The 15,883-nt window shown below is 38.3% G+C and overlaps 1 long non-coding RNA gene across 1 annotated transcript; it reads left to right on the forward strand.

Annotated features, from left to right (window-relative positions):
• The first annotated feature begins 7,831 nt into the window (after positions 1 to 7,831).
• LOC125583525 lies at positions 7,832 to 10,403 on the forward strand. The gene is made up of 2 exons (XR_007320542.1): positions 7,832 to 8,648; positions 10,043 to 10,403. It is a non-coding gene; the product is annotated as an uncharacterized LOC125583525 (long non-coding RNA).
• Positions 10,404 to 15,883: the final 5,480 nt, after the last annotated feature.

The raw sequence follows: 15,883 nt of genomic DNA on the forward strand, positions 1-15,883 counted from the left end.
AGCACTACAAGAAAACATAATCTTAACGAGGGCGGTTATCCTCGTTATTTCGTCGTAAAAGAGGCTTTACGACGAATTAGCGAGGAAACGCGTTTGCTCGTTACACGTCCGTCGTAACACATATTTCCTCGCTAATTCGTCGTAACTTAGCGAGGAATATATTTCGTCATAAAGACGAAGTAGAACGATTCGTCGTAAAGACGTCGCTACAATTCCTCGTAAGGACGTCGCTACAATTCCTCGTAAAGAACTCGAAAACAGTTCCTCGTAATCTACACGTAAATACCTTGAAAGATTTTCCTCGCAAAATACACGTAACAACCACGAAATGATTTCCTCGTAAAATGGTCGTAAACATTTCCTCGTTATTTCCTCGTAAATAATTCCTCGTAAAATACTCGTAAACTGTTTCTCGTCATTTCCTCGTAAGATTTCCACGTAAAGAGGTCGTACTTTAGCTACGAATTTACTTCGTTTTTATTATTTTACAGAATTTTAAAATATAATTAAAAAATAATTAAAATTATTTAATTTAATAATAAATTAAAATTCAAAATAAAAATAAATTCATATGAAAATATTTTATAAATAAATAAGTTTTGAATTTATATAATACAACAACAAAAAAAAAACTAAGGGTCGTTCATCGCCCGGTAGAATTCATCACTCCTCCTCGTAACATCCGCCTCGTTATGTACGTCGTCGGATGACTCGCCATGAATGGGATGTTGTTGTCGCATGTTCCTCAACATGGACTCCCATTCCGGATTTGTGGCCGCAATAACGTCCAAGAAGCCCTCGACTCCACCCATACGAGATTTTGTCGCGGTCAACTCGTTACGCAGCTGAGCGGACTCTCTACGCAGCTCCGTGACTTCATCATCCCGTCGCTGACCATAAGACGATGTCGCTCTCGGAACATCGTTGACGGAACCAATAACCAACGTCCGTCCCTTTTTTTTAGGGACAACCTTAAAAACAAAAAATAAATATTGTAAGTAAATATTTAAAGTTAAATTAAATGAATAATTAAAAATTAATTTTTTTGAAAATTTACCTCCTCGTAAATCTTATCCACTTCAAGTGTGGATAAGGTGACGGGTAATCCGTCAGTAGACTGCTGGGTCAGCTGAGTCTGGCGGTCTTCAACCCGAGCAACTACGTCGTTGTAGATTTGCTCAGACTTGCCATATACAAATACGCCCGCCTTGTTCTTGTGGGTCCTCTCGTAAAGTTCCATAAGAGACGGGAGATGTCCCGTCTCTTTGGCCTAAAAAACAGTTAAGAAAGTTAGAATAAATTAATATAATTATTACAAAAATTATTTAATAAAATATTTAATTACCATTTCCAAACGGACACCGGCGTGGGGTTTTTGGCCCGTAGTGTGAAGCATCGGCCCGTTCCAGTGCTCATCGACCGTGTTACGGGAGTTAGAGCAAGCCTGGGCGATTCTAATCGAATCAGGAAGGCGCCAATAACGGATGAGGCCATCCCACACGTCCGTGGTGAGCTCAGCGGGTTTGCCACGCTCATACCCCTTCACGATCGAGTCACCCTTCCAGTTGGAGACCGTGTCCAACAAGCGAACTTTCGCTTTCGCGTTAAACTTCTTCCTCACCCTCTCAGTGATCCCCAAAGCCCAATTATATTTTTGCTGTTGGAAAAAATAAATTAACAATTAGTTTTTTAGAAAGTATATATATAAATCATGAAAAAATTAAAATATATATAATTAATTAATAGAAACTTACAGCGTAAATTTTGAACCACGTCTTTCTGACGTAGTGAGGCGTCTTACTCCAGTTTGGATGTGCCATGGAGAAGTAACCCTTGATCGCGTCGGTTACGTCCGATGCAAGACATCCGTCAACCCCCCACCTGGAAAATACAAATTTAAAATATAAATTATTTTTTAATGTTATAAAAGATATTTAAACGAATTAAAAAAATTAATGCAACATACCACAACGTTTCGTCCGGTCGGTCTGGGTCGATGACTGGTAAACCTTCTCTGCCTGGCAGACTGAGAATGTCCTCTACCGTGTACTGCGAGTAAGGAGCACTCGGAGGCACCATCAGATCAGGATGAATATCAGCGACCATCGGAGGTGCCATCGGAGGAGGCACAGGAGGAGGCATCGGAGGAGGCACATGAGGAGCCGATGGTGCACTAGAAGAAGTAGACCCAGAGACTCTCTGAGTGTACTGAGTCTCGGGGACAGTCTCCTGGCCCGAAGAACTGGGAGCGGAAGAAGAGGCCGGGTCTAAACGACTACCCGGCTCACCGAAGATCTCTCTGTAATGGGCAGTAAGTCTTCCTTTTCGAACCTGGAAAAAAAAATGAAATTTTTAAAATTAACATCAACAATATATTTTCCAACATTATCCACCTAATCAACACTAAATAACATAAAATCTGCAAACCTATCTAAATTCCCTATACTAACCACCTAATCTATCCTAAACTAACCAAATTAGAGAGGAATCAGGCTTACCATTGCTACGAAATGGAGAGGAAGTAGAGAGGAAGTAGAGAGGAAAGAAAGAGTGAGCGGTCGGGTGTATATATAAGATTACATATCGTCGCAAATTCGTCGTAAATTTACGACGAAATAGCGAGCAGTTACAAAGGCCCGTGTTTTTTTTACGAGGAAATGGCGAGGAATCACAAAGGCCCGTGTTTTTCTTTACGTGGACTTTACGACGATGTTGCTTACGTGGAATTAACGTGATTTATGTTTAAATCTTTTTACGTGGTCTTTACGACGATTTCATCCTACGTGGAATTAACGAGTGTTATGTTTAAATCCCTAGAACCCCAAACCCGAAACCCCAAACCCCAAACCCCAAACCCCAAACCCCAAACCCCAAACCCCAAACCCGAAACCCGAAACCCCAACTCCGAAACCCGAAACCCGAAACCCCAAACCCGAAACCCCAAACCCGAAACCCGAAACCCCAAACCCGAAACCCCAAACCCCAGATTCCTTATTTTCTACTTCATATATTCCAAACCCCCATCTTTAATTTTCTACTTCATATATTCCAAACCCCAAACCCGAAACCCGAAACCCCAAACCCGAAACCTGAAACCCCAAACCCCATATTTCTTATTTTTTACTTCATATATTCCAAACCCCCATCTTTAATTTTCTACTTCATATATTCCAAACCCCAAACCCGAAACCCCAAACCCCAAACCCGAAACCCGAAACCCCAACCCCGAAACCCGAAACCTCAAACCCGAAACCCGAAACCCCAAACCCGAAACCCCAAACCCGAAACTCAAAACCCCAAACCCGAAACCCCAACCCCGAAACCCGAAACCTCAAACCCGAAACCCGAAACCCCAAACCCGAAACCCCAAACCCGAAACCCGAAACCCAAACCCCCATCTTTAATTTTCTACTTCATATATTCCAAACCCCATCTTTAATTTTCTACTTCATATATCCCTAGAACCCCAAACCCGAAACCTGAAACCCGAAACCCGAAACCCCAAACCCGAAACCTGAAACCCGAAACCCGAAACCCCAAACCCCATATTCCTTATTTTCTACTTCATATATTCCAAACCCCCATCTTTAATTTTCTACTTCATATATTCCAAACCTCATATTTAATTTTAGGTTTCGTCGTTTCGGTGTGTGCACTATGAGCGTCTTCTTCACTCGACCACCAAACCTCTTTACACTTCCCACCGAGTCGCCTAATCTGGCTAAAGATGTCTGGAACACCAGCAACTGCATATGTTGGCGCAACACCACCATCATCATATCTTCTTGGAGCTCTTCTCCGTGTACGTACTTTTGACGCAAAGTAGTACGATGTGAAGTGAGAAACTTCTTCCGTCAAACTTCCAGCAATTATAGAACCTTCAACTTTGGCGAGGTTCTTTGCTTTTCCCTTCAAATATTTCATGGCTCGCTCATACTGATACATCCATCCGTAATGTACAGGTCCACGAAGCAATGCCTCATATGGGAGGTGGACAGCTAGATGCTCCATGACGTCAAAAAATCCGGGAGGAAATATCTTCTCCAAGTTGCACAATAAGATGGGAATGTTCTCCTGAAGCTGTTCCACAACTTCTTCTTTAAGAGTGCGTGTGCTCAGATCCCTGAAAAATGCTCCAATGCCTTTTATATTAAAAAAAAAATTAAACACATTGTTAGTCATATATTATTTTGTAAATTATTGTGATATAATACACTACGTACCTGCAAAGTAGCTCCGCAAATGCAAAGGGCAGTAGTCGTTGCATAAATACATGACAATCATGACTCTTCATCCCGGAGAACTTTTGACCCTTTTCAACACATCTAGAGAGATTCGAAACATACCCATCGGGGAACTTCACTTCTGATGCCACCCAGTTGAACAACACCGACTTTTTTTCTGAAGATAATCTGAATATCGGAACGGGAACTTGTCCATTGCTTTTAATATGTAACTCGCTTCTTGAGCAAATATCCGGCAAGTCCAACCTCGATTTTATGTTGTCTTTTGTCTTTCCTGGGACATTCAATATTGTCTTCATGATGTTCTCAAAGAAATTCTTCTCTATATGCATCACATCGAGGTTGTGGCTCAGAAGAAGATCCTTCCAATATGGCAACTCCCAAAATATACTCTTCTTGTGCCAGTTGTGATGAACACCGTAAGAATCTGGCATATTACGAGGGACATGCCAATTACCACCCCAACGAACTGTTTCGTTAGCTCCGTAGTAGTCGATTTGCGCTTCAATTTGTTCTCCAGTTAGATATGGAGGAGGAGTGTCTCTCACATCCCTTTTGTGCCTAAACAAATTCTTGTTTCTTCGGTAAGGATGGCCAATGGAAAGGAATCGACGGTGACAATCAAACCAACTTGTCTTCCTACCATTCTTCAGTTGAAACGCATCTGTCGTTCCATTACAATATGGACAAGCTAATCTCCCATGTGTAGTCCATCCAGACAACATCCCATAGGCAGGGAAATCACTTATGGTCCACAAAAGCATCGCTCGCATCGTAAAATTCGTCTTCGTTGAACAGTCATACGTCCTCACCCCTGTTGACCACAAATCCTTCAACTCTTTTATCAGTGGTTGTAGGAAAACATCCAGGGACCTTTTTGGATGGTTCGGACCAGGTATTAATATGGTCAAGAATAGTAACTCCCGTTGCATGCACATCTCCGGTGGCAGGTTGTATGGAGTAAGAAAGACTGGCCACAATGAATATTGTCTCCCTGACATTCCGAACGGACTAAATCCATCTGTGCATAATCCGAGATACACATTCCGGATATTGCTAGCGAAATCTGGATGTACTTTGTTGAAATGTTTCCAGGCTCTTGCATCTGATGGATGAGTCATCTCACCATCCGTCTGAGTATGCTCGGCATGCCATCTCATCTTTCCAGCAGTCTGCTCTGATTGATACAATCTTTTCAATCTGTCTGTAATTGGTAGGTACCACATCCTTTGGTACGGTACCCTATTACGTCCCCGTCCTTGCGGCTTGAATAGTGGCTTCTTGCAGAATCGACATTCTTCTAGCTTCTCATCATCTCCCCAATAGATCATGCAGTTGTCGATGCAAACATCTATCATCTCCGAAGGCAACCCAAGACTATAAACCAGTTTCTGAATCTCATAATAAGAATCAGCAGACACATTGTCTTCCGGCAAATACTCTTTAAACAAGTCCGCCCATTCGTTCATGCAACTTTCAGGTAGATTGTGATCAGTTTTAATATTCATCATTCTAGCAGCTAACGACAATTTAGAGAGACCTTCTCTACAACCACTGTAAAGTGGTTGATTCGCCGCGCTTAACATTTCGTAAAACTTTTTTGCATCTATATTAGGTTCTTCATCTCCATCATGAGCTACGAATGCATCAGCTACCATATCATGAACCCTATCATAATCTACCATCTCCTCCTGCTGGTAACTATGTTCATTATGCAAATGATGATCAACCGGTTCTTTTTCCTGAAAATTGCTATTACTACTACTAGCTTCATTCTGATCATAATTAAAACCTTCTCCATGTTGAAACCAGATATAGTAATTTGCCGTGAAACCTCTATTTATTAAATGCTTCCAAACATTTTCACGGTTTGCCAGTTTCGAATTGTTGCATTTCCGACAAGGACAGAACATCTTACCACTTTCTTGGGCGAGCGGTGTTGAATCTGCTTGATGCATAAATGTCTCCAGACCCGCAAGGTATTCTTTCGTCACTCTCCCGTTAGCATCTCTATGCATATACATCCACTTCCGCAACTCGTAAATATTCCCGGAGCCAGCCATTTTTTTTTCTTTCACGTTTTTCGTTGTTGGTGTGTTTAAAATGATGTTTAAACATCCATATTTATAGGAAAATTCGAATCTGGTAGTTGTAATTTTGCTATGAATTTACGACGAAAATTAATTAGGTGGGCAAAAAAAACGTGTAACACCTATAAAGTTGGTGGATTCAAAAATTTCCTCGCTAAATACACGTAAACTATTCCCTCGTAAATACCACGCAAAGTTTACGTCGTATTTACGAGGAAATAGTTTTTCCTCGTAAAATACTCGTAAAGTTACATCCACTTTACGACGAAACAGTTTTGTCGTTACGTTACGAGGAAATAACGATGACTTTAGTTTTTCACGTAAATTCATCGTAAACTCGACGCAAATTTACGAGGATTGTTTTTCCTCGTTAATTTTCGTCGTTAAGCATGTGTTTTCTTGTAGTGTAGATACTATATAGAAATATAAATATATGTTAATTTCAAAATTTACAGTGAAAAATTTATTCAGATGTTAATATTTTAATTTTAAAATTTGTATTGAAAAATCTCACATTAAAAGTTATGTGATTAACGGTTTAAATTTTTGTTACAGGAAATATACAAATGTTAATAAAATCATATGAGTTGGAAGTGTCAATAATAAATATTTATATTAAAATATACTATATGCATCTATGTCAATATCACTAAAGTTTAATTATATACCTTATAAAATAAAATGACTGTTCTGATTTATTTACCAAAAACATGGTTGTAAATTAACAAAATGTATTGGTTTTGATTTATGTGTTTACTCTAATGTATATACTTTTAGGGCCCATACTTTTATGTATACAAATTATTTATAAAGTAGGTGGTTTCTAATATCTTATTTGATCCTGACAATCTAAAAACACACTTCTTCAAATCGAAGTGATTTTTAATACTGGAAGCACTATATATTTTATTTCATTCAGATTAAATAATTTAGTCTTGATTTTTATTCTTAAAAAGTTTTTAATAAAATATCATGACAAGATTCCAATCACCTCCTTTTGAGTTTGTTCGAAGAATGAGAGGTTTGATCTTTCGTCTAATATTTGTTTCTCCAAAATACCCTATCTAGCTATTATAATTGTAAGAATGAGATATTTGAACTATTTATTATAAGTTTTCCGGTTTATAATTTAATAAATCAAACAGTTCTTAGTTTATACATAGTTTGCATATACTAGAATGATATAGTATTATATTTTTTTACCGGTATACTCTTAAGTAATTAAAGCTCAAAAGCGTAGATTAATTAAAATAAGTAATTTATTTTGTTGTTCTAGAATTAGATGATTTTTAGACCAAACTGGTGATATATACTAGACAACCATTTCTATTTCGAGCCTCCACTTATATTTTATAACAACTTTTTTTTAAAAAAAAATTGAACACTAACCTGTGAATAGAGTTTGCCGGTAATTTTTTCAACATTTTGATTTTTAGATATGTATCTGGAGTAGAGCTAATTTTTACAGATATCCATCTTTTTATATTGATACTTATGTAATTCACTGAATTCATAGAATAAGTTATAAAAAAGAAACTAAACTCATTTCAATAAAACAAAAACGAGAATCAAAACACAATTTTATAGAGACAGAAAATAAAATCACTTATAGAGATTCAATAGTAAATAAATCGAAAGCAGAAAACCTAATCCCCTTTCGTCATTTTACAATAAATGTTGCCTATCTGGTTTTGGTGATTTGTGTAAGCCGCAAAACTTAATTTTCTTTTGGGAATATGAAGTCCTAAAAATAATTAAAATGAGATGTAATATGTTAACTCTTCAACAACGATAATACATTTAAGAGATCAACATTTGTATTCGTTATTTTAAAATCGATAAAGATTGTAGTGTTGCCAAATGCTAATACCATTTAATAAACAAATATTAATATAAAACCTCATTTCCCGCATGCACGCGGATTGTCATCTAGTTATTATTATTTTGGTGTGCTAAATATCATGTTTAGTACTATTTGAAGAGTTAACTGGGAAAGATAAAGACAAAAAGACAGCTAATTAAGAATAACAAGGAGTGTGAACAGGATGTGGTGGTTTCTTCATAGTAGTGAAAGTCTTGAAGAAAACGTGGGAGCATGATTAACGAATGTAAATGATGGCCCTTATAAAACCAGTAAGAGCCCTGTTCTTAACACTTGAGACGACCAGAGAGATACATATAAGAAAGTATCGATGTTTGGTGTGTTTAGGGTTTAGTTTTGGTATGTGTTCAGAGTCAGATGACAGATTGATCAAGACTTATGCATCATCATCACTACCGTCTAACGATGGCTAGGTCTTTTCCAAGCTTAAGGGTAACCTATGCACACACAAAAATCGTTCTTATTATGCTTCTTATATCTTGCATCGATTTATAATCTTTCAACTCTCTAATGTATGTAGTAAACTGTAAAATATAATAGATATGATATATTATTGTGTTGTATTTGATACAAGATTATAGGTTCATATATATAGTGATTAGCTTTAACATATAACAGAGCCCGATTTGTGCATATTCTTTTGAAACTTTTCAGTGGGCTCCCAACTTTTGGAGTCCCCATTTTTTCAATTTTTTTTTTATAAATCTATTGTGTATCTATTTTTGGTATTTTTGATATTTAAAATTTTCAAAATATTAAATTTTGAAAACGTAGATAAAAATTTTAGTTCACAAAAATGTTCCAGATTCTATACTGGTATGACTAAGATTTTAATAATTTTAAAGCTATGTTTTTCTAAAATTTTTTTGTAAAATTTATGAATAGTAATAAACTTTTTGTGTCGAATAGTAATAAACTTTTTGGCTCTGAACATATTGCTAACACAATATAATGTAAATTTTCTTAATCCAAAATCTAACATATATGGAAAATATTGATACCATATGGAAATGTAGTAATAATTTAAATATGTTAGAATGATATCGGTTTATTCTTCAAGTGTTTCCATTTATTCTTCAAAGTTTTTATGGGTTTCACGGATTTTATAATCTTGGTACTTGTAAGATACACATCTTCGGCGCAATATATCCTTAATACCATACTAGTAGTATTCCAGCGCTACGCGCCGGGTTCGTATGTTATTCTCTAATGAGTTTAAAATTGTTCATAATCCTTGAATCACCAGTATATGTGGATAAGCTCTTACATCATGTGTGTCTGTTCTTTTACCTGCTTTGTATGATGTTGTTGGAGATGTTGCATTTTGATGGTCGATATGAGTTTCTAGCAAACATATATTATGTTTTTATGTTTTCTAGTTGTTAGGTATTTTTTTCTTTTGATTTTTCATTAGATATATAATTGTTTCTACTAAATAGTAAATTAGTAATTTTTTTTTAGGAAATGTCACATTATACAATTAATGTACTATATCTTCAAAAGCATCTTAGTAGAAAGGAGAAGTTTCTGTTTCTAAATTCCCAACGTTGGTCTTCATTTGTTTTGTTGCTGATTTTTGAACTGTAAATTTATTATAATGGGATAATTATAGGTTCATTTTAGGTCAATAGATGTATACTTCTATAGTTTTATGCCGAGGAGAAAATGATAGTTTCTCGTGCTATTTAAGTGTGTAATGAAGAAGACGAATAGCATGTGACGAAGAAGGATAAGCATTTATATCTTTTAAATTTTCTTTAGTTTGCTCCAGTTATTGCTATTGTATTACTGGTTAATGCTAATTTTTTTAATTTTTCTTAATGTAGAAGCTAATTGCATGTGGATTTGGAGCTTAGATTGTAGGCGATTTGGGTGACTGATGAAGGAGTGATAGGGCACAAAAAGGATTTATTTATTTGGGCTAAGTTTGGCTTATTATCCATTTGGAGGTGGATGTTATTTTGTTGGTTTACTATGTTCCCGGACCTTGATTTTCGTGTAACTTTCCTTTTTTTTTTATTCATTTTTTCCTGTCCGCCAACGTATTTTTTTGTCACATTTGTTGTTGTAATTAGTAATTTTTTGGTGTAATGTTTTAGATTAATGGTTGACCATATTTCGTATTTGTGTAATGAAATCTATCCTATATCAGTAAGTTGCGTAATATTTGTGTGTTTCTTCTTTAAGTTGAGCAGTAAGGCTGACTTCCGATCAACCCAACCAATATGTTGATAAACCAGACATTTTTATAGAAGATCCGTTTAGGATGAAATGGTTTCTTTGTGGACTTTCACTACAAGAAAACAGCGGTATTCTGACGGACATTCCGACGGAAAATGAAATCCTCGGAATTTCCTCGGAAATTCCGAGGAAACACAAAATTGGGTTTCCAGAATTTCCTCGGAATATACCGACAGAATTCCGAGGAAATATCAATCCGTCGGAATATTCCGAAGAAATTCCGAGGAAAAATGTGTTCCTCGGAAAAAACCGATGAATTCCGAGGAAATATTATAGCCGTTGGAGAGCCGTTGGGGGATTTTACAAAATTCCGAGGAAATTCCGACGAACTAGCCTTTTCCGTCGGAATTTCCTCGGTCTGTCGGCAGGATTTAAACTATAAATACAAGCACTCCTCTTCCTCTTCATTCACTCCATATCTTCATCCTTCCTCTTACTCTATTTACACACGAATTTGATTCATAAAAAATATGTCTTCTTCAAATTATTTTCGTTCTTGGATCGATTGACCTCATTTGGATCCGAACACGAGATTGCTTACGGAAGAATACCAACGAGGTATAACCGAATTCATGGGGTTAGTTCACCGACAACCGGAAGAAAGAACAGGTATGTTAAGATGTCCTTGCTCTAATTGAAAAAATAGAAAGGTTATTAAAGAGTGGGATGTTTGGACTCATCTATATTTGAGTGGGTTTACACGAAGTTACAAAATTTGGTATCATCATGGGGAAACTGATTATGAACATGGTAGTACTAGCGAACCTCAGCCAGCGGTTAGATTAGAAGAACCAATTAGAACGGATGTACATTATGGTGTAGGTACTGAGCAGATGGTAAATGATCATTTTAGAGGGGAAGATTTACCCAATGCAGAAGCTAGGAGATTTTATGATATGTTGGATGCTGGAAAGCAACCATTGTACGAAGGTTGCAGAGATGGTCATTCAGCTTTATCATCTGCTACAAGATTGATGGACATTAAAACAGATTATAATTAGGCTGAAGACTGTGTGGATGCGATTGCTGATTTTGTAAAAGGTATTCTACCCGAGGATAATGTAGCTCCTGGTTCATACTACGAGGTTCATAAACTCGTAGCTGGTCTTGGTTTATCGTATCAGGTAATAGATGTATGCAGCGACAACTGCATGATTTATTGGAGGGCGGATGAACAGCGGGTTACATGCAAATTTTGTGGAAAGCCTCGTTATAAAGATACGAGTGGAAGAGTTCCAGTGCCATATAAAAGGATGTGGTATTTACCTTTGACGGAAAGGTTGCAGAGGTTGTATCTGTCTGAACGCACAGCGCAACCAATGAGATGGCATGCGGAGCACTCAACAGATGGTGAGATCAGACATCCTTCAGATGCAAAAGCGTGGAAGCATTTCCAATCAAAGTATCCCGACTTTGCGTATGAGAGAAGAAATGTCTACCTTGGATTATGTACTGATGGTTTCAGTCCGTTTGGCAAGAGTGGAAGACAGTATTCTCTATGGCCCGTCATTCTTACACCATACAACCTACCCCCAAACTTGTGCTTGCGACGAGAGTTTTTGTTTCTCTCGATTCTCGTTCCCGGACCAGAGCATCCTAAGAGATCACTTGATGTGTTTCTTCAGCCACTAATATATGAGTTGCAACAACTATGGGCTCAAGGTGCTGAAACATACGATGTTTCGTGTAAAGAAAACTTTCAAATGCGGGCAGTACTAATGTGGACAATAAGTGATTTTCCAGCATATGGTATGTTGTCTGGATGGACAACGCATGGAAGGCTATCATGTCCATATTGTCAAGATAACACTGATGCTTTCCAACTAAAACACGGAAGGAAAACGTGTTGGTTTGACTGTCACAGGAGATTCCTACCACCTGATCATCCATATCGTAGGAGTAGGAATTTGTTTACGAAGAACAAGAGGGTGTTTGACAGTCCACCTCCGGAAATTTGTGGGAAAGATTTGAAGATACAACTAAGAGATTTTGGTGCAGAAAGGACGCCAGACGTCGGTGGACATGAGCGTTTTCCGGTAGATGCTGTTGGAGAACTACATAACTGGCACAAAAAAAGTATTTTCTGGGATCTGCCATACTGGGAGGATCATCTGCTAAGGCATAATTTAGATGTCATGCATATTGAGAAGAACTTTTTTGACAATCTCATGAACACGATCCTTAATGTTCAAGGTAAAACAAAGGATAATTTGAAGTCAAGACTGGATTTAGTCGATATATGTGCTCGTTCAGAACTTCATGTTGATGAGAATGGTAGGGCTCCTTTTCCCATATACCGACTTGATGCAGTGGGAAAAGATGCGTTCTTTGATTGGATTTCAAACGATGTGGAATTTCCAGACGATTACGCATCAAATTTGCGTAACTGTATCGACAGAAAGGAAGGAAAGTTTACTGGCTTGAAAAGCCACGATTGCCATGTAATGATGCAGCGCCTCCTTCCGTTCGCCTTCAAGGAACTATTACCACGAAATGTTCATGAAGCAATTGCAGGGATAAGTGCTTTCTTTCGCGATTTATGCACGAGATCAGTGACTCTTGAAGGTATTGAAATTTTGAAGACTAACATAGCTGTGATTCAGTGCAACCTTGAGAAGATATTTCCTCCCTCATTTTTTGATGTTATGGAGCATCTTGTTATTCACCTGGCAAGAGAATTGGAACTTGGTGGTCCTGTGCAGTATAGATGGATGTATCTGTATGAGCGGTATATGTTCCATTTGAAGAAGATGGTGAAAAATTTAAGTAGGGTGGAAGGTTCTATAGTCGCACAGATGATCAATGAAGAAACTTCAAACTTTGCCGAGTACTACTTTCCAGCAGAAGTTCAGACCAAAAACAGAAGACCTGCTCGGCATGATGATAGAGGCGAACGGGCAACATATCATGTTACGGTTCCAGACATTTTCACAGACGTTGGACGACTTAGCGGAAAACCAAAGGACCGTCGACTTACTGAGCAGGAGCGCAGTCATTTGCAAACATATTTGCTCACCAACTGCGAAGACGTTCTACAATATGAGAGGTAAATAAATGAGCTTACAAATTTTTATTTTAACAAGTTGAAATTTAAATCTTAATTAATTATATTATTGTCATCATATACAGGATTTTCATGGCAGAAAAGCGGTTCGAGTATAGATACGCCACAGAGGACGAACTAGAAGAAATGAAGCAGAGAGAATTTACTGGATGGATGTTTACTTATGTGAGTGCTTTAAACAAATTAAAATATATTTTATCACATATTTATACTAATTCACATTTATTGATATAACATATATATATGTGCTATTAATAGGTGTCTGCTGGTTTGGCCAGAGGTGAAACATTTGACGATTGGATACGTGAGATGGTCGTTGGACCAAACTTTGTTGTGAAGTCATATCCGAGATTTTGTACTCGAGGATATGCATTCACAACTCAGAAGAGGAGACGTTCGAGTACGACTTATGATGCTGGCGTTTGTTCTGCATCAGGAGATGATGTATACTACGGACACATACATGAGATTTTGGAAATCAAGTATTTGGGCATGGTTGGATTGCGCTGTACTGTTTTCTATTGTGATTGGCACGACAACACTCCAGATCGAGGTGTGAGAACAGATGCATTTGGTGTTACATCAGTAAATTCGAGGCGAAAGCTGCAATATTATGATCCTTTCATTCTTGCTTCTCAGGCCGATCAGGTAATTAAATGTTAATTATTCAGAATGATTCATCATCATGTGTATTAATTTATAATTTTTCTAAATGTTACAGGTTTGTTATATCAAGTACCCCCGGGTAAGGAACAGAGATGATCCATGGGTTACTGTTACAAGACTCAACCCGAGAGGCCGAGTTCAGGGAAGTTCTGAGCTGGAAGACCCACTACAACCAAGCACATCCGGCAACTTAAGTGCAGCAGAAGATTTAGCTGGAGTTGGCCTTGTTGTCGATTTAACCGACTTTGGAGAGGAAGCCGTCGTTCACGTAGAGGATGAACAGTGATTGGAGAGTTTCACCAAGATCCAGATTCAGATTCATCTGGTGATGATGACTCGGAAACAGACTACCATTGATTTTTTTTTTTTTTTTTAAGAAATACCGAGGAAATTCCGAGGAACACTTGATATAACCTCTTTCCTCGGATATTAGTTATTTGGTTTATCTAGCAAGGCAAAGCTGAATACGAATTAAAAACTACTCAAAACACAACCAAATAAAACGAAGAAACCATGTAAAAGAAATACGAACTCATAATTAAGAAAAAAAAAAACTAAGTTCAAAATTAACAGAAAATAAGACCATAAAACGTTAGAATAGAAAAGAAAATAAAATAGCGCGGTCGGAAATCAAATGGCAATACTGGCCGGTGATAGCTCCTACTCCTCGTCTCCTGCTCCAGATGTTCCTGCATCGTTGGGTCTCTTGGACCTCTTTCTTACCCTGTGTGTACCACTCGAACCCGAACCAGAGCTGGATGGAGAGTTGTCCCGATGAACTACATCATCCTTTTGGCAACGACACGGCCTGATACGTGAAATGGCAGCCCAGATCTTGTGTAGCATGTCGTTGTTTATCTTTATGCTCTGATCTCTCCAATGTTGTTGCTGGCGCGAAGTGGCGTTCGGTGGAAGCTCTTGCAGCTTGTACTGGCTGGAGTCTGATGGGAGTAGCTGATGGGGTTGTGAATCATCTGGAATGGCTTGTGCAGCCTCATCCTCTCCTTCTTCATCAACCACGGCCTTGCCTTTGGTCTGATATTTTGGCGTGAAGAAGGATGGCTTGTCTACTAGTGCGGTAGCAGGGGGTAGGAACTCAACTGCAGCCTCTGAAAGTAGAGCAGTCAGGCCGATCTGAGGCAGGTGGCAGTAGAGTGTTTTCTTCGCTCGGTCCTGGAATACGTAGACGTAAGGACCATCCCGATCGATCCTCGAGTGGGGACCAGCTATGAACTCCTTACTTACAAGATTTTTGACATCCAGGTAGTTCCAAGCAATGTTGTTCGATCTGTCCAGTGCTACCTGCTGGTTCTCGCAGTCTACACCCACATGTCTAAGGATCCGAGTAATCACTGAACCAAATCCACATGCATTGCTCTTGGATTTGGTTACTTTCCCCTTGTATCCTGCTAAGTTTGCGGCCAGCACCGCTCCCATGTTGAAGGTAGTAGCAGGTGGGAATGTAGAGTTTCCAAATGCCGGTAGCAAATGTCTCACACCTTGGTACAGGAGGCACAACTCCCATTGCGTGACTGATGCGGCTGTGGTTGTCCCGTATAGCAATGAGCCAATGAGGCGTGTGGCATATCTCAGTACTGGGCTCCGGATAAGTGACTCCTTTGCCTGAGAAGATCTATAAACCCATGTGCCAATCGTTTCCCAGAAGTTCAACAGCTCTGAAGTCCAATAAAGACCA

Source organism: Brassica napus, chromosome C3 (genome assembly GCF_020379485.1).
Source record: "Brassica napus cultivar Da-Ae chromosome C3, Da-Ae, whole genome shotgun sequence".
In the NCBI taxonomy this organism is placed as follows: domain Eukaryota; kingdom Viridiplantae; phylum Streptophyta; class Magnoliopsida; order Brassicales; family Brassicaceae; genus Brassica; species Brassica napus.